Below are 26,835 nucleotides of genomic sequence, written 5' to 3'. Positions count from 1 at the left end.
ACTTTACGGGGGACCAGCATTGTGGCGTAGAGGGTAAAGCCACTGCCTATGATGGCAGAATCCCATATGGACGCTGATGCTTATCCCGGCTGCTCCACTTCTGATCCAGCTCCCTGCTGATGGCCTGGGAAAAGCAGCAGAAGATGGCTCAAGTGTTCTGAGTCCCTGTTGCCCAGATGAAGCTCCTAGGTCCTGGCTTTAGCTGACTGTTGCGGCCAGCTAGGGAGTGAACCAGCAGACAGAATATGGATCTCTCTGTAATTCTTTCAAATAAATAAGTAAATCTTTAAAAACTAAACTAAACTAAAAAAGACTTTACTGTGCTCACCACGCATGCGGTGCTGGTGTCCCTCGGGGTTCCTCCTGTCCTCTATATGTGCCTCACCCCCGGCTGGTCACTGACTCCATCAGCCATTGCTTCTCTTCATTACTGCTTATTTTCTTTTTTAAAAGGAAGGAATCATCTTATTTTTTCCAGTTTATTTGAAAGAAGGGGGGTGGGGAGAAAGAGAAACAGATCTTCCACTCACTGGTTCACTCCTCAAAGTCCAGCAGATCCCCTAAAACTCAACAAGTCCCAAGCTGAAGATTCCTTCCGCAAACCTGCTACCTCGCCTGATCAAGGAGAAGTCACTGTCCACACCTCCCGCTGATCATACAGACCTGGTAATGCTTGGGCTCGTGTACCCATCAAGTGCATCCCGTTTCTTTTCCTCACTACCAGGCAATCTTCCCTCTTCCTCTTTCTCCTACAAACTCAAGGATACTTCCGCTACCACCACAGACATCATTCCAAACAAAAGCCACTCTGACCAAGTCGCTCGCTGGCTGGCAGACCTCCTAGAGTTTTCTGTTCTCAAAAGGACAGTCCCAATTCCTCTGTCTGGAGTAAGAGGACTCGGATAATTTCCCAGACTTCCTTCTGTTAGCCATTTTCCAAACATACATTGCCTCTTCTATGCAAACATTCCATGCCTCTTCTATGCCATTCCCTCCCCGTTAGAAGTCCCTTTGCTCCTACTTTGATCACGTAAACTCCTATGCATGGTTTGAAAGCCAGCCTGAACACTGCTTTTGGAGTAGTGTTCAAGTACCGTGTAGGCATTGATAAATACACTGCCTGGAATAACTGCTCAATAAACTAGTGATTCCTTCATTCTCACAAACTAAGGAGGAGATCAGAAGGAAAAAAAGTGGAAAATTCTGAGTTTAGAGAAGTTAAGCCAGTCAAATCATCCTTAGAGTCAAAGAGGAATAAAAGCATCTGCTGGGAGCCGCTGAGGGTGTCGCAGAGGCTCAGGGGCAGAAGGTGAGTTCACACTGGAGCCGGGGAGTCCATGCGGTGTGCTCAGTTTTACGCAGGAGGCAGGACTGTGCACTTGGCATGGCTCGGGGAGCACCTCCAGCAATGCTCCTTGAGCTTGGGAAGGGTGGTAGATTTGGTTAAGGAGATAGCAGTTGCCAAGGCTAAAGCAGTAGAGGAAAGGACGAGAGAGGGAGATGGCAGAGACCAACCTACTGAAACCACTGGCTCTGGGCTCTAAGTCGGGTGAGCAGAGGAGAGGTGGGGAGAAGATGTAGTGGAATCAATGCACGTGACAGCAAAGGGGCAGAGATGAGAGGCTGTGATCAAATGGAGGGCTGTGAGAGTCTCAGTGACACATACTTAGCAGTGAGGCTTAGACAAGCTCCTAAAATCACACAGCGAGTCAAAGGAGAGGACCCCGCACCTAGCACAGTGATACGCAGTGGTGCTCAGAGGACACTGGCTGCTGTGCAAGACAGTACGGCAATACCTCAGAAATCTGAATGTAGACCTACCATATGACCCAGGCATCCCACTCCTGGGAATTTACCCAACAGAAATGAAATCAGCATATGAAGGAGCGATCTGTACCCCCATGGTTATTGCAGCTCAATTCACAATACCTAAGACATGAAATCAACCCAAATGCCCATCAACTGAAGACTGGATAAAGAAATTACGGGATATGTACACCATGGAATACTACACAGTGGTAAAAAAAAGAAAGAAAGAAAGAAAGAAAGAAAGAAAGAAAGAAAGAAAGAAAGAAAGAAAGAAAGCCTATCATTTGCAACAAAATGGATGAAACTGGAAAACATCATATTTACTGAAATAAGCTAGTCTCCAAAGGACAAATTACACATGTTCTCTCTGATCCGCGATAACTAATAGAGCACCTAGCAGGTAATCTATACAAGTGAAATTAACACTTTGAGATGCAATGACTTTGAACAGCCTTTGTCTCAACTGTTGAGGAACAGTTCTGTTTTTCATGCAATTTTTTGAACTCTTTACTGAGTATAGAGTTAACTGTATGTGTATAAAGTTAATTAAAAATCGATCTTAGTGAGAAACAAGAATGGGAATAGGAGACGGAGAAGGAAGAGAGGTGGGAGGGCAGATACAGTGAGAAGAATCACTAAATTCCTAAAGTTGTATTTATGAAACTCGTGAAGTTTGTATTCCTTAAATAAAAGGTTTCTGGGGGAAAAAAAGAAACTTAGGCTCAGGGCTCAGTCTCAGGAAATGATTCCCACTGAGCCTGCTGGCGTTAATAAACCACTCTCGATCCTCAATAAAAAAAAGAAGACATTGGCTGCATAAATAAATGAGTGACTGCATGGGACTGAATCACACCCTCTCCTCACGGACCTAGGTAAGCCGCCAGCATCAAATTTATCATGAGGCTCATCCAAAAATAACCACAGATTAACCTTGTGAGCCAAGCGCCCCCCCCCCCCCAGCCCTTTTGGGAAGGTTGTATTTGCCATTATTCTAACATGATAATGTAGGCGGTATATTTAAGAGAGTTAAGAGGACCTGGCACATTATAGACAGTAAATATTTGTGGAACGAATGAATACCTAAGTGGATGAATGAATGATAGATTACACGTTACCTGTAACACCTACAATAAACATCCACTACCTTGCTAAATCATCACTCGAGGGACGACATTCACCAAAGTCAGACTGAACAAGCGACACAGAATGAAGAGTAGTCAAGGCATCTTGTTTCTCAAAAATACCGATGATGCAAAAGTACCAGCTTGGGGTGGCAGTGTGTGACGAGTGATGAAGTCTGAGACTCTGTGGCCACGCTATTCCGACATAAATGCTAAGCCAGCAATCCTTTTCCTGGGCAGCCACAGTTCAGACAGGGCTCAACCTGACCGGCAGTGAGCTCTGTCTTTAACGCCTCTGACTTCAGACACTACCAGTGTAGCTCAAGTCTCTGCACGACTGGGAAGGAAACAGAGCTGATAAGAGAATTAGTGCTTTCTTCCAAAGCACGTCACCTAGGATAATAAACGCATGTTAGACCAAAAAAAAAAAAAAAAACCTCTTAAAAGAAATAGGTGAAAAATATTTTAACATGAAGTTCTAAGCCTTATTGATGTTTGTAAGTATTAAGGTGGGAGGGACTTCTGAGCCAAGTCATAATTGCTAATGCTAGATTTCTTCCCTGTAGAATTCACCACGATAAACACAGATTTGCATATTTTGCAGGTATTTTATTCCTGTAAAGGCTTTTTTTCCTTGCCAAGAAGAGCTGTTTCTCCCACACACACACACCCCCAACCTACTTTCTGATTCTCTACTGACTTGCTGTCCACATCCTGGGTTTTGGGAGCTCTCCCTCAAATATCAAGGCAGGAAAGAACCTTCTGAACGACAGAAACAGGAACAGGAACTTGAGCACACCTTTGGAGAAAACACGTGTGAGCAGACCTCAGTGTAGACTAATGGGCCAAAGCCGGGGACCCAGAGGGAGCAGGAGAAATCGAATCCTCGCACTTCCAGCAGGACACGGAATGTTCACCCCCAAACTTCCACCTCCCACAAATGGTGACTTTGGAAATTAGACCCGCACGATTCCAACTTTTCAGCAGTCAACGGGACAGAGATGGGTAGAGAGAGTACTTTGGAGCCCAGACTTCTATCTTTATAGAAACTGTTGCAGACATCAATGGCATGGACATTTGGGGGGGGGAGGGGGAGGCAGCCTCTGCTGCTTGGACTCCTGGGAGAAGAGGTTTAAATTACATTGATTATAATCTTCCCATTTAACTAGAGCTAACTCCAGTCCCTCGGGATGCACGCTTGGGTGTCTCACTTACTCTCTCACGGTCTCAGCTGGTAACAATCTCCGATCTTTCTCATTTCTTACAGGCAAAGCTGGATCCTTCGAATCGCCGATGCTCTTTCTAAGTCTCGATGGGCGCTGCTGACATCAGAGCAGCACTGTCTCAATGTGGGCTTCTCCAGCCTGGCCCAAGTGTGACCCCTGCCGACTCTGCCCCACCGGAGCCTTGGAAACAGCGCTCACCTGGGCAGAAGCCTCTGCCCGGCCCAGGTGATGTCAGGGTTCCCCTCTCTCAGAGTCTCACTTACCAGCCTCTCACCTTCCCTCTCTCCCTACCTCCTCTCCGTCCTGTCACCACGTCTGTCACCAGCCAGGAAGAGGGTGGTGTTCAAGGCGCTGGTCACAGACTCAAGGACAGAGAGGTTCCCAGGATGGCCGTGGACAGAGCAGAGGCTGGGGGGTCTCCCATGTGCCTGTGGCGGTGGCCATGAGGCCCGCCGGAGGTGGTGGGTGCAGTTCTGGGATGCAGGGGCCCATCCTCGCTTCTCTGCCCAGCCGGGAGCTAGGCCTTTGCCTGCATGGGCACACGGGCTCACGGAGCTGGCCACCCGGCGACACTCCTGTGTCCCTACAAGCCCCTGCCATGAAGCCCACACAGCTGGCTTACCAGAAGACCACAGGGCCCAAAACAGGAGGGCGTCTTCCTGTGGGAGCCCACACGGCCTCTACATAGAGTGGGCTTGAAAAACATCCTCACCAAAACAAACTGAAAAAAAAACAAAAACAAAAACCACCCCCCACCCCCCAACAAACGGTTAGTCAATTTGAAATTCTTCAAAGGTCCGGCCTAGTCTAGGGCTTATCTAACGGTCTATTGAGTCCTCGGCAAGTCATGTGAAAGGAAGTCCTATGATAACATTTCCTGAGACTTCTAGACATTTGATTAAGGAGTTATAAATCTTGGAGTCGGACTTGTCACAAGCACAGGGAGATTACACCCGTGCTGTCAAGATTAAGTAAACTTGTCTTGTTCTCTTACAGGTCTTTTGCAGCCCTGTACCACAGATTAAAAGATTTTTTTTAAGATAAAAAAAAATGGTTACCATCATGCTCAATGTTTAAAAAAGTTAAAAAAAAAAAAAGATGACCAAAGGAATTAGAAAGTGACAATTTTATTTTATAAACACTGAAACGTGTTTACCTGCTGTGCATCGGCAAGCTTTTAATAAGCAATATGCAAAGAAGACAGAAGATTGTCTCCCAGGCTGGTCCCAAATTGTCATCTGATTAATGTGCTAACAGCTAAACGAAGAACCTGTACAAAGTCGAAGAACGTGTGTGAGCTCTGCAACCCCCAGTCTTCCAGGAACCGATTCCAAGAATGTGGAGGAATAAAATCAATATCACAGGGACGGGAGTGGAGAGAGGGAGGGGGATCCAGAAGCCCCTGTCAAATTCTATTGCTAATTTTGAATTGACGCACGGTTCTAGGAACGAGCCGTGGTTCCCATCAGCAAACCTGTGGAGACAGAGGTTTGCGGTCCACATGTCACCCGAGGAGGCTGTTTAGGGAGTTCTAGGTCACTGGGATCTCCCTCAGTTTAGTGACAAGAGATTTGGTGCCTAAGTGGAGAACTTACTGTTTTCAATTCTGCAAACGCACTGAAATTATTGGGTTAAATAAAGACATGACAAGCTATAAATCAACCCGCCTTCTTCTTCTTCTTTTTTTTTTTTTCCTGGGGAGTTTTTTTTTTTTTACTCAGGTGTACTCTAAATGTGCATTAAACTGCAGCTCCATTAAGCAGTTACAATGAAGGTAAAGGGCACAAGGCTAAATACCACAGGACCTTGTATGGATCTCATAGCTTTAATGGAATCAGGTTTTTAACAACTCTTTTTTCGTTAAATACAGTCAGTGTCAGGAAGATGCGTCCCACTCATAAAGCAGCGCAATGACAATGTACAGTGGCACTAACACAAGGACATAGTTCATCATGACATTTCCAGCAATTCCCTGCTGATTAGGGTCATTATGTTGGAGGTCTGATTTATGTTGTCATTTCCTCTCACGGATCCTGCATCAATGAATCTTAATGAATTGGTAAATAAGGGTGAAGATTACACTCTATGACACTGAAACATTCCTCATTCTCAACACCCGAGATTTATGTAGCCAATTAGTGACTAACAGAGAAAATTGGCTGGCAGAAAAATAATATTCTTTATGGTACAAAATGGAAAAAGCTTTCTCGTTGAAGGGCAATGCCACAGCAAAAGTCCATAAAGTAGTTGATATGTGGAAACACAAAAGATGGGCTCTAGGAGGGCTCCCCAGGAAAATGCGTCGGCTGCCCCCGCTGGCGGTTTCCTGTTTTTGGGGGGGAGATGCTTCATTGTTTTTCAAAGGTTACTGGCTTGATAAGCAGCCCTGTACTGCATAAAGGGGGAAGTTGGCCTTTTGTGGGGCAGGAGTTAAGTACACCCCTTTATTACTCAAGAGCTAATTCCCTGTATTTACTGGAACGCGGGAGGGAAACGGGCACAGATGACACCGGTTTTCCCCCTGATTTTTGCCATTATGCCTTTCTCTTGACTTCTTGCAGACAGGTAGCCATAATCATTCGTACATAATCAGGGGCCACTAAAATCTTTCATTCTGATTAATTACTGGTAAGTGTGCTTAAAGTACAGAGCATGTTTCAAATACCAGAACTTTTTAATTTAAAAAATAGCCTAATCATTAACACAGAAATCCCTCTGCTTACTAGTATTATTTTACATTCACCTGTTCCTGACCTCATTATAAAACCAGATGAAATGACTGTCATAAACAGGAAAAAAAGGTAAAAATTCCCCAATGAAACATAATTCAGAAGATCTTGGCTTCACCTAGTGCTTGAAGCGTAACCCTATGGTGTGTGTTCATGAATGCAAAGCGTAGCTCTGGAGTCATTACTGCTTAAGTATATACTTAATGCTGAATACTGTCAGGAAAAAAAAAAGAGGTTCTCAAAATCCACGTATTTATTCAGATTTCCTCATACGGGCTCCACAATATCCTTGTGGAATATGCAAATTGGTCATGTCTCTTTCTTTCAGCTGGTGTCTAGTCAATGTCACCAACAGAGCTCTGAAATTAATGGAAAAAAAAAACCCACCAAACCCAGAAGTTGGGTCGGCAGCAGTGGGGTTCTCCGAAGCACCTCGCTAGCCAACAGTTACAGCAACAAGACGGACTCTGCACTGCCGGCCTGGCCTGCTCGCCTCGGTTCCGGGAAGCTCCACGGCCACTTGAGCACCCTCCTGAAGGGGCACGGCTCTGTCAAGGACTCCCAGGCCACTGTGCTACTTCTGTCAAGCCCGGATCATCTCTGAGGCACTGCAACCTTCAGGACTCCCTGGAAACCTGCAGCTCACAATCCGAGCTCTGGAGGCAGGCGCAGCTTCTACAAGGTGTGCCAAGCAGCAGGGCTGCAGCAAAAGATACCCAGCAGCCAAAGCCGCCACACTTGGGGAGGGCTGGGAGGAGGGGAGAAGGGAGAAAAAGGCCAGCAAAGCCCCACAAAGGCTGCAGGTGCATGCAGGTGACTTCGGCGCTCAGAGATGCCAAGAGAACTGTGCAGCTTTTCCAAAGGATCACTTTTTTTATTGTTGTTCTTTGAACCAATTTCTCAGAGAGCGAATGCAGAGAACTGGCCAGGGAAATCAGAAGGGTAGGGGGTGCTTCGGAGGCATTTGATGCCAAGAAACCTCTGCCTGCATAGCAGAAGGCCTTGGGTGCATGGAACCGCTCTCAGAGGCAGCACCACTGGCCCAGTGCTTAAAGGCTGTAAGTGCTCCTCCACTCCAAGTCAAAGAAGCAGGAGCGGGGAAAATGTAACTCCTCTACCTGTGACAGTAAACACATGACATTTTAAAGTGCTAAATGAAACTAGCATCCAAAAATGGAAAAAATTAATTAAGCACAAATCTATGAGTGAACCCCTAGCTAAAAACCAAGATACAAAACCTGCTAAGCCAAGCCTGGTGGGAACAGAGCTTGGTAGCTAAACCCAAGGGCACGCGGCTGGCAGTCTGCTCTCCACACCAGGAAGAGCCAGGAGAAAACTTCACTCATGTTTGATTTTAAAACTGCTGTTTGATACCGATTCCAAATGAAAGTGTTTTGTAAAATATTTTTGCAGTGGGTGGCATCACTTATCAGCTGTAGGTGGGGTGTGGTGGCTTGAAGCGTTTTCCCTTATTAAATTATCAAATAATCATTTAAATGGCGTTCACACATTCTGTTCCATTTCAGATACACCTACCAGCAGGGCAGGCTTGCCAGGAAAAGGAACAAACTTCTGGTGGGCTCCGAGTCTTCAGAACACCGCTTTCTCCACTCTTAAAGAGGGCGAAAACCCCAGCTTGCAAAGCCAAAGCCACTTTCGCTCACCGACAGATTGTCTTGGTGAAAACCGAGGTTCCACAGCTGACAGTGAAAGTCTCCTTTTCTTTCTATGGGAGCGCTTTGGTTTAAAATAGCTTCTTTTCTTAAATGAACCACGGATCAATTTTAGTGATCCTGACAAGAAACGATGAAAACATAGGCCTTAGCATTCAGAAAGGAACTGAGCATGGGCAGGGACGTTTAGTCTTAACAGCTCCCATAAACATGTTTCCTTCTCATTTTACCTGCAAGGGAATCAAAGCGAACTGACCCTTCCTTTTCACCTTATCAATACAATCAGTCAATCCACCTACGGCTACAGCTACAACACAAGGAAAAAAAACTGAAGAGTTTTTCTAATCTTTCAAGAGAGAATTAGTTTATTACAAATATCCAAAGGCACCCATGTTTGGGGTGGTGGGGAGTGCTGTGGAGCTAGGCAATGCCAAGTTGTTGCCCTACTGCTTATTTTGGAGAAAGTACAAATTCTGGACATTTCAAATTTCTCATTATGTGTTAGGGGAAAAAAATGGACTACAAGCATTATTGAAAAAGCAAAATTTTAAAAATATAGAGTTGAAAAGATGTTACTAGGAAAACTCCGGGAAAAAGAAGTTAAGCAGTTACAATAATGATAAAAAGATGTACGGATAGAAAAAGTCTCTTTTTTCATTCTGGCACATAAATAATTTGGGGGGACTCAACTAGATTGTGGTCTGTGGCGATATCAGAGCATGCGGAATGTCAGGCCCTAGAATCCTAGAATTTAGAATGAGAGGAACAGGCAATTTGCCAAGGGGCAGACAGTTCACACTTCAACATTATCTCCTGCATGAAGGCCACATCCATTTTCTGGGTGACCCTTCAAATGTATGTGGAAAGAATTCTGTACTGAGAAAGAGTTATGTAAGCTGATGCAGAATCGGCACTTGGCCTATTTCAGAAATTTCCAGGGGTTGTCCAGTCTATGCTAGGTTACATATGCAAAACAGCGTGTGTCTAAAAAATCTAACTCTGGGGGCATGCATTTCGCTTAGAGGTTGATATCCTGTTTAAGACACTCATGTTCACTATCATAGTGCCCTGGTTTGATTACAGCAGAGTAACACTCCGTCCGTCTGCTTGTCTATCTCCATGCCTCTTGGATAAATACATAAACAGGTAACCCTGAAGGGGCTAGTGCTTAAGCAATCTAATATAAAAAGAATTTGACAGTATCAAGATAAAAGATGTACCACAATTTATTAATAGACAGCAGCCAGCCGAATTACATGTAGTAAATCATAACACATCCAGCAAGGAGGGCCAGATGGATTTCATACCAGTGAACAAGGGCTGGTGCTCTTTGAGAAAGATTCAGAGGCCAGAGTCAGCTTTGCTGAGAAGAGCACTGTGATCAATTAGTAATGTCTGCTATGGGAACTGGCAGAGGGGAGAGATTGTGAGTTATTCTAGCTATCTGCAAGCTATCACTCCATGTCATCTCCATGTCATCAAACAAAAGCTAACATGGAAGACACTGGTTTTCTCTAAGGCAGAAAGCACACTCTTGCTCATGGGTCTCAAAAAATAAAAACAGAAAATATACACAAAACAGGTTTCCAATTTGCATCAAGAAAAAGGCTTATGATACCAAACTTAGAACACTGTGACAAAGAGGGATGCAGACTTTCAGAAGTATTCAGCTCACCTAAGATTGAAACAAAGCTGAGAGTACATGGTATAGTTTAGAGATTGTACTCCCTGACTCCTGGTGTGCCACGAAGAACAAGAGATGATGAGGACTTGTATATTTTTGGAATGCAAGGAAGGCAACTAAAATGCATAAAAGTGGGATACGAAAGAGAAGTTATAGCCTTGGTAACATCAACATTTTTTTAGCTCAAATTAAAAATTGGGCTGAGAGACATGATGGAGGAATTTCTTGCTGTTCTCAAGAGGTTGTGTTCAGGGGTCCCTGGGATTGCATTATCATCAGGGGGCACTGAGGTTGCTGCCAGTCCTGGCTTCTGTATAACCCTCACCAACCTTCAATGCTACAAGCTCACTCCCAGGATGTTCAGTGGTGCTGTTGCCTGCATGTCAACTTGGGGCAGTGGAGACAGAACAGTTTGCCTTCAATGTCAAATAAACAAAAGGGCTTTCATGCAAATAAAAGTATAACATATTTTAAAAGTTTAACCCATTAAAATCAAAAAACAAAGTGTTCATTTCACTTTAACATGTTTCCTTTTTGGTGCTCAGTTAGTTGTCACTTATCAAGGAGAACAAGTGGTATTTGTCCCTTTGGGATTGGCTTATTTCACTCAACATAATGTTTTCCAAATTCCTAACAGGGATCACTTTTCAGTTAAAATTTAAACACCTAAGAATAATTGTGTGTTAATTACAGAGTTCATTTTTTTTGTTTGTTCTACTTAATACTTTTGGTTGAATACTGTAATCAATACACAATTCTTCTTAAGTGCTGAAACTTAACTGAAAAGTGATCGCTGTTAAATATAAGAGTGGGAATAAGAGAGGGAAGAGATGTGCAATTCGGGACATGCTCAAGCTGACTAACCTCAAACGGTAGAGTTAGAAACATACCAGGGGATTCCAATTCAATCCCATCAAGGTGGCATGTACCAATGCCATCTCACTAGTCCCGGTGATCAATTTCTGTTCACAATTGATCATAATGATAGGACTAAGAGCCAAAGGGTGCACATAAACAAGAATAGTGTCTGCAAATACTAGCTGATAGAATCAAAAAGGGAGAGAATGATCCAACATGGGAAGTGAGATACACAGCAGACCCATAGAATGGCAAATGTCCTAACAGCACTCTGGCCTCATAATCAGCCCTTAAGGCATGCAGATCTGGCTGAAATGCCCATGAGCATATTTCAGGCATGGAAAGCCAAGACACTCTGGGGGGAAAAAAAAACCCTAAATGAAAGATCTCCACGAGTGAGATCCCAGTGGAAAGAATGGGTCATCAAAGAAGGAGGTACCTTTCTCTGAAGGGAGGAGAGAACTTCCACTTTGACCATGGCCTTGTCTAAAAAATGATCAGAGTCAGTGAACTCAGGGGGCTTCCATAGCCTTGGCAGCTCATGACAAGAGCCTAGGGTGATTACTGAGGCCATAAACAAGAGTGTCAATTTGTTAAGTCAACAACAGGAGTCACTGTGCACTTATTCCTCATGTAGGATCTTTGTCCTTAGTGTGCTGTACATTGAGATTTAATGCTATAACTAGTACTCAAACAGTATTTTTCACTTTATGTTTCTGTGTGGGAGCAAACTGTTGAAATCTTTACTTAATGTATGCTAAACTGATCTTCTGTATATAAAGAGAATCAAAAATGAATCTTGATGTGAATGGAAGGGGGGAGGGAGTGGATAAGGGGAGGGTTTCGGGTTGGAGGGACATTATTGGGGGGGAAGCCATTGTAATCCATATTCTGTACTTTGGAAATTTATATTCATTAAATAAAAGTAAAAAATAAAAATAAAAAAAAATCAAAAAACAAACAAACAAAATTTTTGGACAACCGCTACACTTGCCAAACAACTGTCAGGGACAAATACCTCAAAGCCTCACACAGTAAAAGGAAACTAACCATTCATTCATTGCAATCCAACTCCAAAGTAATCCAATCACTGCACTTGCCTCCTGCATCCGAGACCACCTGACAAAATGGACAAGCAAAGGACACTCAAAGACTGCCCTTCCAGAACCCAGTCTCTGTTTTCACCCTGGTAGAAGAGTGATCCAAACAGCACAGGTGGACAGATGGGGGGATGCAAGGGTGCTCTTCAAAACCCTGAGGGAGCTAAGTGCACTCCCCCATGGCCTACTGCCAACAGCAGGTCTGTGCTTCTGCTCAGAAAGTCTTACGCTGTTGGTAGGGGTAGGGGTGTCTGCAAAGAAACGTTTAGCGCAGGCGAGTCGAAGGCATTTTCCTTCCCAGTTATGTAGGGAACAAAAGCTACCATTAACATTACTCCCTTGTGAAGGTTCAAAGAGTCAACCTTAGGCCAACTGGGGGTAAGATGATTGCAAATGGAAGCACCGCCGTATGGAAAATTTCAGGCAGTAATCATAGCCAGGAGCCAGTGGCCCAGAGATATAAACACCCTGAAAACCAATTGATACTAATGAAGCTGCAGCTCCCAGGCAGGCCAGGGCAGAGGGAGGGGTGAGAATTTTAAGCACTTAACAAGTAAGTGGACGCGTTTCACGCTGGGTACTGATCTTTGCCAGGACCCAGTCTTCCTTTGGCCATCTCGCATCTAATACCCTGTCCCTTGACTTCTTAAGGACCAAAAAGTAAAGTGGGATAATATCCCACTTGAATGCCTGCTTTTAATGGACGACGTGACAGCTATAATTTCCATGTGTTCATTCCAGTGAAGGCTTCCATTTATTCTGATGGAAAAAAAAAATCTTAGAAGACTGCAGATCAAACCCACGTCCCCCCCTCCCCCCCCCCCCTCAGATTTTAAGAACTGACATGGATGTTTAGGGAAGAAACTTTTTAGGCACATAATGCACCTTTCCACTGGGGTAGTGTTTCCGAAAGTTTACCGTTAACATTGCATTTTCCCGAAGGCATCTATACAGTAAATAGAGTGGGAAATAGACATGGACAGTGATTATGCAGCCTCTTGAAAAATCTAAAGACCCTTTTATAAGGCAAACAATTGAGCTCCGATTCAGCAAGTATTTTGATGGTCTAGGTTGGAGCTGTATGGCATTTCCTATTCGCCTTACTCAGTAAGCAAGCTTCCTGAAGGCAGGAAGCACACCATGCCCAAGAACGCAGGTGTCGAATCAGTATTTGTTGAGTGATATATATTCACATGATGGCGCTTCTCTCATTAAAAGAAAACTGTATTTACACATAAAGCGTGCTTAAGTCAGGATAGTTAAAGAATATATATTAGGAGGGCATCAAAGAGACAGATGCATTATTTATCCAAGGGAATCGCATCCAAAGGAGTTTGTGGCACCAGGATCCTGGGTACCAATGCTTGCAGGTAATCAGAGTCCAGATTAGACTCATGTAGAATCCATCAAGGAATCCCATTCGCTGCAGTTCCATGACTGACGCTAACAGAATCATTATAGTCGATAAGCAAAAATTTACTGGTGTCAGGGCACTAGTTGGGTATAGATACATCTTCCAAGTCCAGGTTTTTCAAATACAGGGGGTGGGGGTGGGGGCGGGGGCAGCTATGTCCCCGATATGATTAGGAAGGACAAGGTGTTGAAACAACCAATGGTGTTAGCCCCTTATTACCGCCCCTACGGAAACACCTTCATCTGATGCTTCATCCCCAAATATTTCCCAATCATCGGCTGTGTGCAAAGTCCCTGGAGAGCACATCCACTGCGGCTCTCTAGTCCTCTTCAGGATCAACCTCTGAGCCCCCAGTCTCCCACCTGGTCTAGCCATCATCAGCTCTAAAGAGGCAGCCTGTAGATGCTGCAGCCACACGGTCCTTGAAATGAGAGCTACAAATGCAAACCACCTAGGCACACTTAAAATTCTGAATAAGCACATTTTAAAAATTGAAGAGTGGTAACAATTTTAAAATATTTTGCATTTAAAATATTTTGATTAACCTCATATCCAGAATATTTTAAATTTCAACATGCAATCAATACAAAAGTGATGGAGACAGTTTACATTTTTTTCTCTACCAAATCTCTGAACTCCAGTGTGTATTTTGTATGGAAGGCACTTCCTGATCTTGGGGAATCATGCATCAAGGGCTCCACAGCCATACCTGGCTAGAAGCCCCTGTACTGGATTGTCAAGATTCTGGGTTGGAAGTTGCTGTATACAGTACGAGAAAGTCAGACTTGTTTTGTGTCTTTACTTTACCTGCTTCAACTGGGACTGCTGAGATCTGAAGCCGATGAACAGTGTGGGGAAAGGATTATGATGGGACAAAAAGGCGATGGCATTAAAAGATAAGCTTAATTTGGTGTTTTTTTTTTTTAAATCCATGCATAGTGTTCTCATAATACACACTTCCATGAATTTTTTGCAACGCCCTCACAGTAGCAAAAGGAAATAGATTTTCCTTGAAATTTCCATGTGTGTCCTGCAAAAATGAGGGTACTTCAAAAAGTCTGAAAAAATAAATAAAAAATTTATTTTGGTGCAAATTTTTCTGTTGTAAAATCCATGCCTATGAGGGGGTCTTCGAAAGTTCACAGGAAGGTGTGCACCATGAAAATACAACAAATGGAATTCAAAGTTTTGTGCACCCAAACAACCTTATCTTTTAATCTCATTTTCCATGAAATTTTTGAAGTCCTCTTGAAGGTATAAATAAAAGCATAAGCTATGAGCCTATACATATACATGGGGATACGTATAAACACATATGGATCCGTGTATCCATAAATTCTAAGTGATATTCACTCTGTCACCTGTCAAGATAATAGTAGGGGAAGACTTCAATCAAAGGCAAGGAGGCAGCCGGGCATTCTCCTCCCCCAAGCAAAGAGGAATGTAACAACAGTCTAGCTGGTGTGTCTGGAGCGGTGGAGGGGGAGGAGCTGCAGGTGGCTTCCAGCCAGGAATTTACATCACGCGAAAAGACTGAGAATTTAGGAGATTCTCGATTACTTAGAGCACACATTTGAGTCTAAATCTTCAACAGATTAAAACACACACACTCAAAAGGCCTTAAATATCATAGGCACTCAACATACGTGGGATTCACAAATCAGTTACTTAATTAATAAACCAACTATCTTAGGAGCACAAAACGCTCTCAAGCTACACATTGAGTCCTAGGAAGTGAGTGGTGGTGACTAAGCAGTAAGGGCTTCGCAGGCAAGACACATGGGGACACAAAGCCCAGCTCGGCCACTTTTAACGATTGGAGCGAACATCCGTTTCCTCATTACCAAATACAGGCAAACAACAGCTACCTTGCCAGGTGTCTCTGGAAACAAGGCAGGGAAGGTACTTAGGCTGGTACCCAGACACTACTGCTGCTCAATAAATGAATGTACAAAATATACACGTGCCTCTAAGGAGTAATATAACCGTGTGTATGTGTGTTTGTGTAATATAGCTGTGTGTGTGTGTGTGTGTGTGTGTCTACAGTGAAAGACCCAATTCCAGTGCAGTGGCCAGGAGTGGGGACTATGTTGAGTCCCTGAAGACTTACAGTTCTTGGTTCCCGCCCTAATAGCTATGTGGCCTGGGCCATGCGTCAAGGCAAAGAGCAGAGTAAGAGCACTCACCTTCAAAGGCCACTGGGAAGTCAGTGGGATGGAGGAGGGCAGGCCCCGTCCCAGCCCACAGTGGTGAGTCTGTAACTTACTTCCCATCATCATGTCAGGTAGTCAGGTATTAAGCAGGAATCTGCCAAGGCGGCTTCCTATCTCCTGTGGCAGTCCAGCTGCACCTGGGAGTGGCTCCCACACACAGGACGGACCAGAGAAAAATGGATAGAAGGGTTCCTGATGCAAACATTTCCATGCATATTCAGTTTATATGTAATTTTTTTTTCCTTGAGAAGCGGCTAATCAGAGGGCAAGAGAGAGGCAGACAGAATGAGCGCTCCCAGAAGCTGGTTCTCTCCACAAATGCCTGGAACAACCAGAGCTGGGCTGGGCCAAGGTTGGGAGCTTAGAAGTCAATCCAGGTCTTCCAGGTAGGTGGCGGAACCCAATTACTTGAGCCATCACCACTGCCCCTCACAGTCTGCATTAGTAGAAAGCTGATGTCAGGAGCCAGAGCCAGGAATAGAACCCAGGTACTGCAATATAGGATGCAGACATCCCAACTGGTGTCTTAACAGTCAGGCCAAACACCAGCCCGAGAATTTAGAAAGCAACTTTGTTTCTTCCTTACCTACTCAGCTGGTCTCTTCTTTATTTGCTCACAAGTGTACAGAAATAGGCCTGACTGCAATCAGGAAATATTTCAACACCTACCATGTGCAAATACGATTCAAAGTGCTAGGAATTCAGGCAAGCATTTCTTGCCTTCAGACAGCTTATATGCTAGGGGAAATTCATTCATTTGTCTACTCACATCCTAAAAATTTCACAGTGGGAATATTTACTTAGGGACTTGGTCTGAACTGACAAAGTTTAGTATATATTATATAATAAACATTAAAATTTTCAACAATATTACATAAAATCTTTTTTTCTTATTTCAGTCAACTGTATAAAAAACAAAAAGTTCTACTTTTTTAAAAGAAAATATATAAGGAGGGGGCAGGCGCGGCGGTGCCGTGGTACAGTAGGTTAACGCCCTGGCCTGAAGCACCAGCATCCCATATGAATGCTGGTTCAAGACCCGGCTGCTCTACTTCTGATCCAGCTTTCTGCTATGGCCTGGGAAAGCAGTAGAAGACGGCCCAAGTCCTTGGGCCCCTGCACCCATGTGGGAGACCCAGAAGCAGCTCCTGTCTCCTGGCTTTGGATTGGCATAGCTCTAGCCATTGCGGCCATCTGGGGAGTGAACCATCAGATGGAAGACCTCTCTTTCTCTCTCTCTCTCTCTCTCTCTCTCTCTGCCTTTCCTCTCTCTGTGTAACTCTGACATTCAAATAAATAAATAAATCTTTAAAAAAAATAAAAAATATGTAACGGCCTGGTGCTGTGGCATAGTAGGTTAAGCATCTGCATGCAGTACCAGCATCGCATATGGCCACCAGTTGGAGTCCCGGATGCTCCACTTCCCATCCAGCTCCCTGCTGATGACTTGGGAAAGCAACAGAAGATGGCCTATGTGCTTGGGCCCCTGCACCTGCGTGGGGGACCCAAAAGAAGCCCTTGGCTCCCGGCTTTGGATCAGCCCAGCTCTCTCTCTGTAACTATGCCTCTCAAGTAAACCAACAAATATTTAAAAATGCAATATTGGATATGAAATTATGGCCTGCCTATGGATTTCTACAAGCTTTTTATACACCTTTGCATCCTGTGGCACTTTTAAAATTATGTAAAGGGACAATATAATCACTCTCTTAAAGGTTATACTTTTCTATAAGTTTAAATTGCTTCAGAACAAACACTCTGACATTGGGTCAACAACAAGGCATCATTCGCTTGATTCAAAAACAAGTGGGAGATGTTCACCTCCATCAAGACTTCGAGAGTTGCGCAAAAATTCCATATTCCAGTTGTCACTGTCACCAGACTAAGTGTACGATACCAGGACACTTCCACCTGCCAATGTCTGGGAAAAGGCAGCCTCCTTTCAGAGAACCGCTTGCCGTAGGGCTGGAAACCAAGTGTCAAGAACTGGGGGTCCAGAGGTACAGGACCGGGAGCTTAGCAAAATACAGCAAGGCTCTCCCGACCCCAAGCCGTGAGGATGGATGCGGCGGGTTACTATTTTTTAATATTCTTCCATTCACCGAGGAAGTAGCCTGCAGGGGAGTCAAACAGCTTGAACTATTTTTAGGCCTCTGACCCTTTTAAAAACAGTGCTAAATTCAGTCCTCAGTTACACCCACTCAACTCCCACTGGCTTCAGCAGAGAGAGCCCCGGGGAGAATCTGCTCCTGTCTCGGAGGCCCTTCGTTCTGCTCCTTGCATTCTTTGGTGAAAATGAAAAGGCAGTTTAGCAGCCAAAGGCCATCAACAGGCACACGGCCGCTCTCCTCGCCGAAGGAGGGCTGCCGTTCTGGGCTTGCACACCGAGGGGCATCCTCGTGCAAAGTGTTACCAGGCTCAGAACTGGATGATCAAACGTGTGACTTTCTGATAATCCAAGTAAGGGGGGGGGGGGGAATCTCCTTTTGGAATTGTGTCTTGAAATTGTTAGAAATGATAATCTCCTCTATTGAGGTCTAGATTGGAAGAATCTTAATATTCAGGTGAAATGAAATGTTACCTCCAATGTCTACAATAGGGGCTCATATGAAACTCACTGCTGCTGAATGTAACACAATTTGTGACCCTATGCTGTGAAAAACAAAACATCATTTAGAAATAAAAGGTCCCAAGTCTGACTTGGGGGTGAGTGGGGAGGATTCGGTGTCACATCGCTTTTACACGGGGACCTGTCACATCCCACGGCAAGGACACTTTGGTCTCCCCTCCACCCTTTCTGATCCTTCTTTCTTAAAGGAATATTCAGCAAGATAATGAACCCTTTAAATGTTACATCTTCTGTCGGGCATTATTGTGGTGCCGAAACTCTTCACATCAAACAGTCATCAGGACTATTACAAAGTGGGCTTCTAAGAGAGGGGCTGAAAAGGAGCTGTGTGAAAAGAAGTGGAAAATTAAAGCTGAAGCAGTCGAAGAAAGGGCTTAATTTACTGGCATGTACAGTATGCAAATGAGATTACTCTCAGCTTAACTGCATCATTTATGTCCATAATAACGGCATCATCATTACAGGGCTCAAATTAAATTACACCATAATTAGCATATCAAAGTGATTGGTTAAAGTTTAAAACAAATACCCAATTTTGTTAATGAACAGCTGTAATTGTCATGTACACTTCAGTGAAAACTCTCTAAACAAATATATGTTTTAGAAGAGAGGAAGATTTTTTTTTTAAAGCAGACAGGTCTGTAGCAGAGGTAAATTACCTAAAAAAGAATGACATGGACTATTCTATTAATGTTAATATATGCTGATCATTTTCAGGTAATAAAACATTCTATCAAAACAAGGCTTCGCTTATATTTAGACACTTTCCCTGCTGCTGGGAAGTGACAAACCACCAGAAACCTGCTTCCCTTCGCAGCGATGCTAACAATGTGAGGTGACCTGTCTCCAACAAGCAAAGGACATGTTCAATAACGTGCTACTACGAAACCCACATCCTTCTTCCAAAGACATCCTTGCTCCAATCACGCCGAGTCAGAGCCGATTCTCTCTCCATGCCAACCAAAGGACAGGGGAGGGACAGAGGCAGAAAACTTGCTGAATTTATGGGGTAGACCAGAACGCTCCTGAGTTGATGACCTGATAACAAACTCGCAGCCTCCAACGCGATTCCTCCTAGTGGAATCGGAGCTACACAGCAGTTCCCAACACGCAGCTGCACTCGGGAACTTCCTGCTCTTCAATCATGAAAATAAACCGGGAGAAGCAAGCAGCTAGGCTGTCGATGTTGGCTGGAGTCGGCAACCGCGCTCATTTTGTATATGTGCGGTGCTAATAACAGCTACTCGTCATAACGCTTGTTTCCAAACCTCTCTGCTGTAACCATTTCACGGGAGAGGAGTGTCCACACCAAAGGGCTTGTCAATCATCTCAAGGCTTACATGCAAAAGGGCTCCCCGCTCAAGAGTCTCCCCATCTCTTGACAATGCCCCCCATATGTCCTGTGACACGTCAGTGAGAGCAACCACCACTGTGACACACAGCAAGGCAAGCCAAAATATATTTTGCCCCAAAAGGGAGGGGGGAAAAAAAGGCACTTTCAAATATACTTAACAACCAAATTGAATGTCTTATTAAAATCGTATTATCTAAACAGTGTTCAAAAATTTAAAGAAAGTAGCTTTTCATTTTATTCATCGAGGAATCCATTAAAGCTTAGGCTCTGAAGTAGTATGTAAATTGCGTGCCTTTCAAGGTAGAGCTAGGGCAAATTCACTCCATCAACTAATGATGAGCCTCATTATGTGCAGGGAGGATTCATGATGAGGAAAGAGCCGCCCGCCAGTCCACGTTCTAACATAAATCCCTGTAAAATTTGAATATCACCCCCTCCGTGGCCCCAAAGTAAAAATAAACCTCTTTAAAAGCGCAGACCACAGTTCTGTTTCTAAAGCAGCCCTCGATCCTGTATGGACTCAGAACCCTCCACTCGGCTATGTTTCACGACAAGCATAATTAGCGGCTCTCTCAGATACAAACTTTGGGGCTGTTCAAGCTCATTTTAGTGAAATACATTGGAATTCTATTTTTTTCAAAGGGCTTCACCTTGACAGGGCTACAGTGCGTGCACAGAGAGGATCCGCAGCCAAGAAAGACAGAGGAAGGAGCGAGCAGAGTAATAACGTAAAATACAATTCTTAGCACTCCGATTCCGCGCTGAAGCTGAGATGCTCAGAAAAAGCCAAGCACTGTGGCATGAACTCGAGCTTGCATTTGGACGGGAATGTATTCAAATCTGCTTGGGAACGACACGCTTGATTCTGGAGCAAACTGCTCACTTTTAATGCAGTTTAAACTAATGAACAAGTACAGACCCAGCATCTCACAAGCCAAAGAACTGTTCCCTCTCCTTCCCATTGACTTCGATTTTTTTTTAACTGAAAACTATAGAATGCAAACACACCGTTGCCAAACATATTTATTATGATTAATAGCCTGTAATATCCCTCACCAAGGCTTAATTTGCTCTTGTTTTCAATTATGCATCTGCACCACTCTCTTCCAGTCGCCTTTTCAGGTGGAGATGAATTTCTTGTGGTCTTTACTCTTGCTATTGTATTGCCACCCAGCAAAGCACAATTAGTTTAAAAAAAAAAAAAAAAAAAACCTGCAAACCTCTACTTGGCTCCAACAGAGCACCAGATTAGGCAAAATTAAAGAACAGAATAATTGAGAAGTGAAAGTGTCCAGGGAATTAAAGCAATTAGACCAAAAGAAAAAAGTACATATGCCAGTCACTCAAATACACCTTTACATGCAAATGTAAAAGAAAATAATTCTAGATCTTTGACTTAATTTAAAAAAAAAAAAAAAAAAAACCTCACTGCAGACCCTAACCCAGAAATCTTATCTGCTGTCATAAACTCAAGCATCCTCAAACATCTGCATCCCAGCCTGGTAGTGAAATGTACATCAGTGTAGAATCAAGAACTAACCGGTCCATTTTACTAGAGATGCTGCCGCTTCTTTAAGTTGCAAAAAAATAAACTCCACTACATAAAAGCTGCCTTAGCGCGTGTGTGCTCTCATGTCTCTGGCTCCAAGCATGATCTCGCAGTCGCCCTCCCCCCCACCCTTTTAGGTCAACCACTCATGCATTAGGAAGACATCCCTCCCAAAATAACTTGGCCCTCCCCCGGAGCACAGAGTTGAGCAACCTACCTTTGTTCTGGAGTTGCAGATAATAACAGGCAAGCCTGAAGACCATGAGGATTTAGAAAAGAGCAGGAGAGTTGAAGAAAGAGAACAAGAAAAAGAAGAAAAAAACCCAAGTAGAGAAGAATTGGAAGAAAGAAGAGGAAAAAGCCTTCTAATGAAACTGTTGCGGCTGCCAGGAACGGGGTGTTTCCAGCAGTGTTTACACCAGTGAGTACACACCTCGGCTCCAGCTCATCTACAACTGGTGGCATTCCCCCCCCCCTCCAATCCATGCATGACAATTAAAAGCCACTGCACCTCTCTGTTTGGGAGGGGGACCACAGAGACCTCTGCAATATTTCTTTACAATGTCTCTATCCCTGATGAGCATTAGTTTGAGTGACAAAGGTCCCAGGCTAAATCAACATTCTTACCTTAATGTTCCTAGTAAAAGGCTCCAGGAAACATAACTCAGGAGACATGTATGCAAAGATATGTCTCAAGGAATTAATCCAGAGCCCTCACATGAAATGAGGAGAAGGGAAAAGAAAAAAAAAAAAAAACCAGAAAAGAAAAGAAGAAAAGGCAGTGGCTTACATTTCCAAACAAACGAGGCTCAATCCGGGCAGCGAAGGCATGAAAACAGGTTTGCATAGACAGAGCTCGGTGGCAGAAGCGAGAGTTCTGTAGGATTTATTTGACACTTATTTTCCGGGCAGCCTTTTGTGGAGTTGTACCGTTTGTTTCTTATTGTCTGAGAAGCGGTTAGGAGCTTTCTCCCGGCGGGGGCCTCTCAACCCCTGGGCTTGGCCGCCTCCGCCAGGGAGGTAACCATATTAGGATGTGTATGGTAAAGTAAACAATAACATAGTTGCAATGAAATGGAATTTTTTTTTTCTCCAGCTAATGGTGTTGGGGTCAGTCCTGTCTTTTGAGCCATTCCCACTCATTTTGTTCCCTAGTTCAAACAGGCCCTCCTCCTCCTTTTTTTTTTAAGTGTTAGCTGTTTCCAAATATCTGACTGTAAATTTGCTGAGAATGTTTGCAATGTAAGAAAAAGCTTTTAACATCCAAATAAAGACTGTGCCAGTTTAATCATTAAAGGGGATATGAATTTTCAAACCCTCACAGAGCTCCAAGCCTTCCTCACTCACCAATGTCCACTCCCCCCTCCCCAGTCTTTCCCTGAAGGCTACAATTACTTGATCACTTACAAGTACCTTCGAAATAAATCCGAGTTTTGAGGAATGAGACCGCTACCTTCATACACATTCCACGTTTACGTCCTGTGTCTGAGGAATCTTACCCGCTCGCATGCCTGAGGCTGTGGGACCTGGGGGCTCTAGAGGGTTCCGTGTGCATGGTACAGCTCTTTCCCACCTCCTGGGGCCACCCCACCCCCATGAACAGGCAAGCCTAAGACCAAATGGTCACACTCAGAAAGTGGCCCTGAAACAAAAATATCAATCAAGAGGAGGCCCCCAGATGTGACGGAGGTTCGCAAAATACTACACGTCTAGAGCCCGCAATGGAAAGGAAGGCTTGAGACGGCTCTCCCAGCACCGGGCAGTGAGGGGACGGCTCTCCGCCCGGTAGAGGCAGGGCTGGCCGAGGAGGAGGACAGCCCCCATCACGGTATCAGAGAAGACACATCTGGAGGGGGCCGAGCCCCTCCCCAGGTGAGAGCCCGCTGCTTGAAAAGAGAGAGGTGAGAGGCGGCAGCCAGCCCTGGGTGTGCAGGGAAGGGAGGCCTCGGGCCTGCAGTGTGGTCTCCTGGAGACCCAGAGCCCATCCCTGTACCAGGCACGGAGGCAAAGCATGCGGCGTGAGCCAAAGGGCACGGGGCGGGGGGAATAAATGATACATGTAATTAAGAAGGAAGCCAGGCTGATTTAGCAAATAAAATGCACGTGGCCCAGCTGAAACTCGCAGAACTGAGTGAGTGAGAGCAAGCTCCTCCCCAGCCTGGAACCTCTGGATTGGCCTCCACACTGCCTTGCTCCTTATCAGATCCATATCACGCAGAAACCTAAAACCCCAGCAACTCATGTTTTATTAAAACATGTTTAGCATTCTTCTTAAAGATAGGTTTTAACCCCAAATACCCATGAAATTAAATCTCCTATGCCACTTATCTGCACTGCTGGGCAAAAACTTAAGTTGAGCTACACAGAGAGATAGCAAAATCAATAAATCACACGAAACAAGGAGCAGTTCAAAAGTTCAAAGATATGATGGCCAGTTCAGTGCGTCTTAGCACTCACCCAATAATAACCCGTCTCCGTCACTCCTCATAGTATAGACAATTTCATGGCATCATTTTCATTAGCCTGTCTCATGGAAAATTGCTAGCTATTTATGTATACGCTAAAATAAATTAGCCATTTCATCGAGCAGTGTGATTCTTATAAAATACATTAACACAATACTCGATTTTCCACTTGGAGTAAATAAATAAATCAATACACTCAATACTGGGTGATTCTTTTATTGTGGCGCTACAGCTCTCAGCATAAGTGTTTTTATTGGGTTTATTTGTTTCAATAAAAATTGAAATGGGCCAGTGATCTCAGCACTGGCATCTTACGAAAAAAAAAAATCTATCCAATATTTGGGAAAGTACTGCACGGAACACTCAAACTTATAATTTTATTCCAAAATCATTTTCATTCTGTATTGTTCCGCAACCCGATTCTGATGGGAGATGTCACAAAGGGAAAGGGGGAATTCTGCCAGGTGTTTGAGTCTCGTGGCGTTTCTGTGCCACAGACCCGAGTCTGGGGGTGACGCTTCCGAGAGACAGCAGGACTTTGTGGAGCTGCGACCTTCTGCCTGGAACAGCCTCTTCCCTCGGCAGGCAGAGAGGACGGTGGGACAAGTGCCAGATGGCCTCCTCTGTCACACCTTACGGACTGCCATTGATTGTGGCTGGGAGAAGGCCATTTGCTCCAGCCTCTGGGGGAAAGAGCAGGGTATCATGACTGCAAGGAAGCAGGCAGAGGTGTGCTGACGCTGGAAATCAAATCAGGCAGCCGAGGGGCCGCAAGTGGTTCTGCAGGCAACACTGAGACACCCCAGGGCATGAGACTCCCCCCAAGTCATCAGCATAGGAAAAATCAAAGGGAAACAGGAAAGCCGGCACCCTTCGTTTCTGCCCGCCCCCCTTCCACTGAGGGTACCAGACTGACTTTTCCACAGGGAAACACCTATTCCCCTCTCAGTCCTCAGGGTTTACAGGAGGCTGGTGCATCGTCCAGCCCCCAGAGGGTGGAGCCAAAAACGACTGACCAATCAGTGTGTTCCACTCTGCCACACTGATTGGCTGACGGATAGACATGACTCGAGCCAGGAAAAGGAGAGTCAAGCACTGGTGTTCTGTAGGAACTACTGGGAGAGAACAAGACTGTCCTGCTGGCTAGCTGAAGCCTGCAAGAATGGATTGGGCTTGCTTCCACCAAGAGAAGATTGGCTGAAAAGAGGCCAGGACACGGCGGCACGGAGGTGAGCACAAAGGCATGACGAATTCCTAAAAATGCAATGCGGTAGACGGCAGTCTTCCTCCTCTTGCCAATGGTGTGAGCCAATTAAATTCCTCTATTTGCAGGGCCGGCCCAGTGGGTTAACGCCCAGGCCTGAAGCACACCCTGGCCTGAAGCACCAGCATCCCATATGGACGCTGGTTCGAGACCCGGCTGCTCTCCACTTCCAATCCAGCTCTCTGATGTGGCCTGGGAAAGCAGTGGAGGATGGCCCAAGTCCTTGGGCCCCTGCACCCACGTGGGAGACCTGGAAGAAGCTCCTGGCTTCGCATCAGCATAGCTCTGGCTGTTGTGGCCAATTGGGGAGTGAACCATCGGATGGAAGACCTCTCTCTCTCTCTCTCTCTCTCTCTGCCTCTCCTTTCTCTGTGTAACTCTGACTTTCAAATAAATAAATAAATTGTTAAATTCCTCTATTTGCTCAGCTGCCTTTGGGTCATTCACAACCATGCAGTACAGTACAGGACCCCCAAATAGCTATGTGTTCTGTGGAGCTCTCCAAGTCCACAATGACCATTAGCCTAAATGGGTAGCAAAATCCCTCAAATCCACAGACTCCACAGTTAATACTCGAAATCTGTAGGACCGCCAGTCTCCTATTCATCAGCTGGTCATCAGCTACATAGTTAGTAACTAAGTAAGCAGCTCAGGACCCACAGTCAGAACCCAAGATGATGGCAAAGCAAATGAACACAGAGATCTAGAAGACACCCAGTGTGAGATCTAACAGCGACTGACTGAATCTTCTCTCGACCTCTGGGGGCTGCGGTTCGCGTCGGAGCCGGACCAACCCAGGAGCTGAGGTGAATAAGCCAGGTGGCGCACACCAGAGGCCTTAAGCTGGCCCACCTGACTCCAGACAAGGGCTGCTGACCTGGATCCTTCAGCCTCGCGACACCCACCCTCTGGGGGGTGCAGAGGTTGAGTGGCGGAACTCTCAAGTCTGTGGCCACTGATGACCAGAAGGAGAAATGGCTGTATGGGTCACTGCTAACAGGCCAGTACCAACTTGCTGGCTCCAGTACTTTCTGAGTCCTTTCTGTAGATGCTGGGAGCCCAAGGGCAACCAGTGAGAAAGAACCGTCCTGCCTTAGAAACAGTGGGGAAACAAGTATTGAATGGCGTTTAGAGTCATGTGTGGGGGGAGACCACAGGCCAAGCTGGAAACAATACTGACCACATGAGACCTCGTAGGTGCCAGTACTGCTCGCCAGGTACATTACATGTCAGCTCACTTAATCCCCAGTACAGTGCTTTAAGGTAAGCAGCACCATCACCCCATTTTACATATGAGGAAACTGAGGTAGAAACAGGGGTGCACCTTGGCCATGGTCGGACAATTTGTAAGTTACACAGCAGCATCTGAATCGAGACTGTCTCCAGAACCCACACGTATCACCACTATGCTACACCTCCTCTCATATGTTTATACACACACGTCATACCTATATATTATATAAATACATCACATTTATACAACAAATACATGTACCTATAAATACAGGAGTACATGTGTATATGTACTCAAAATCAATGTATATACACAAATTACAGACAGGTACCCACTGGCATTCATCCGCAAATTTCTAGCAGTTCATCAAATCTCCTTACCTTCAGCCCGCCAAAGTCTAAATCTGCTGGACCAGCTACAAAATCATGCTAGGAGACACAGAGCATTCTACAAATGGTCATCTACTGAGCTCAGTATATCCTGAATAAGGCACACATCGTAGCTAAATTTTCC

At 44.9% G+C, this 26,835-nt stretch overlaps 1 protein-coding gene and 1 long non-coding RNA gene across 14 annotated transcripts in view; one reads left to right on the top strand and one right to left on the bottom strand.

Moving 5' to 3' along the window:
• The window catches only part of FOXP1 (forkhead box P1), a 464,888-nt gene that overhangs the window by 268,475 nt on the left and 169,578 nt on the right, over window positions 1-26,835 (bottom strand). For 2 of the 12 annotated variants that reach the window (XM_070050578.1, XM_070050589.1), the window contains exon 1: window positions 22,150-23,460. The exons of the other annotated variants lie outside the window; for them this stretch is intronic. The gene's annotated coding sequence lies outside the window, so the exon portion shown is untranslated. Of the gene's footprint in view, window positions 1-22,149; window positions 23,461-26,835 lie in introns of those variants that run through there. 12 annotated transcript variants of the gene reach the window in all.
• On the top strand, window positions 21,544-25,507 carry LOC103349252 (uncharacterized). 2 transcript variants are annotated; one of them, XR_517477.4, is made up of 3 exons: window positions 21,544-21,780; window positions 24,934-25,053; window positions 25,157-25,507. It is a non-coding gene; the product is annotated as an uncharacterized lncRNA (long non-coding RNA). The 2 variants fall into 2 exon arrangements; XR_011379482.1 differs by lacking the exon at window positions 21,544-21,780 and having other exon boundaries at window positions 24,916-25,053.

The sequence above is a fragment of the Oryctolagus cuniculus genome, chromosome 10, assembly GCF_964237555.1.
Source record: "Oryctolagus cuniculus chromosome 10, mOryCun1.1, whole genome shotgun sequence".
Taxonomy (NCBI): Eukaryota; Metazoa; Chordata; class Mammalia; order Lagomorpha; family Leporidae; genus Oryctolagus; species Oryctolagus cuniculus.
The sequence above is the reverse complement of the archived record's forward strand: the minus strand, read 5'-3'. Positions and strand labels throughout refer to the sequence as shown.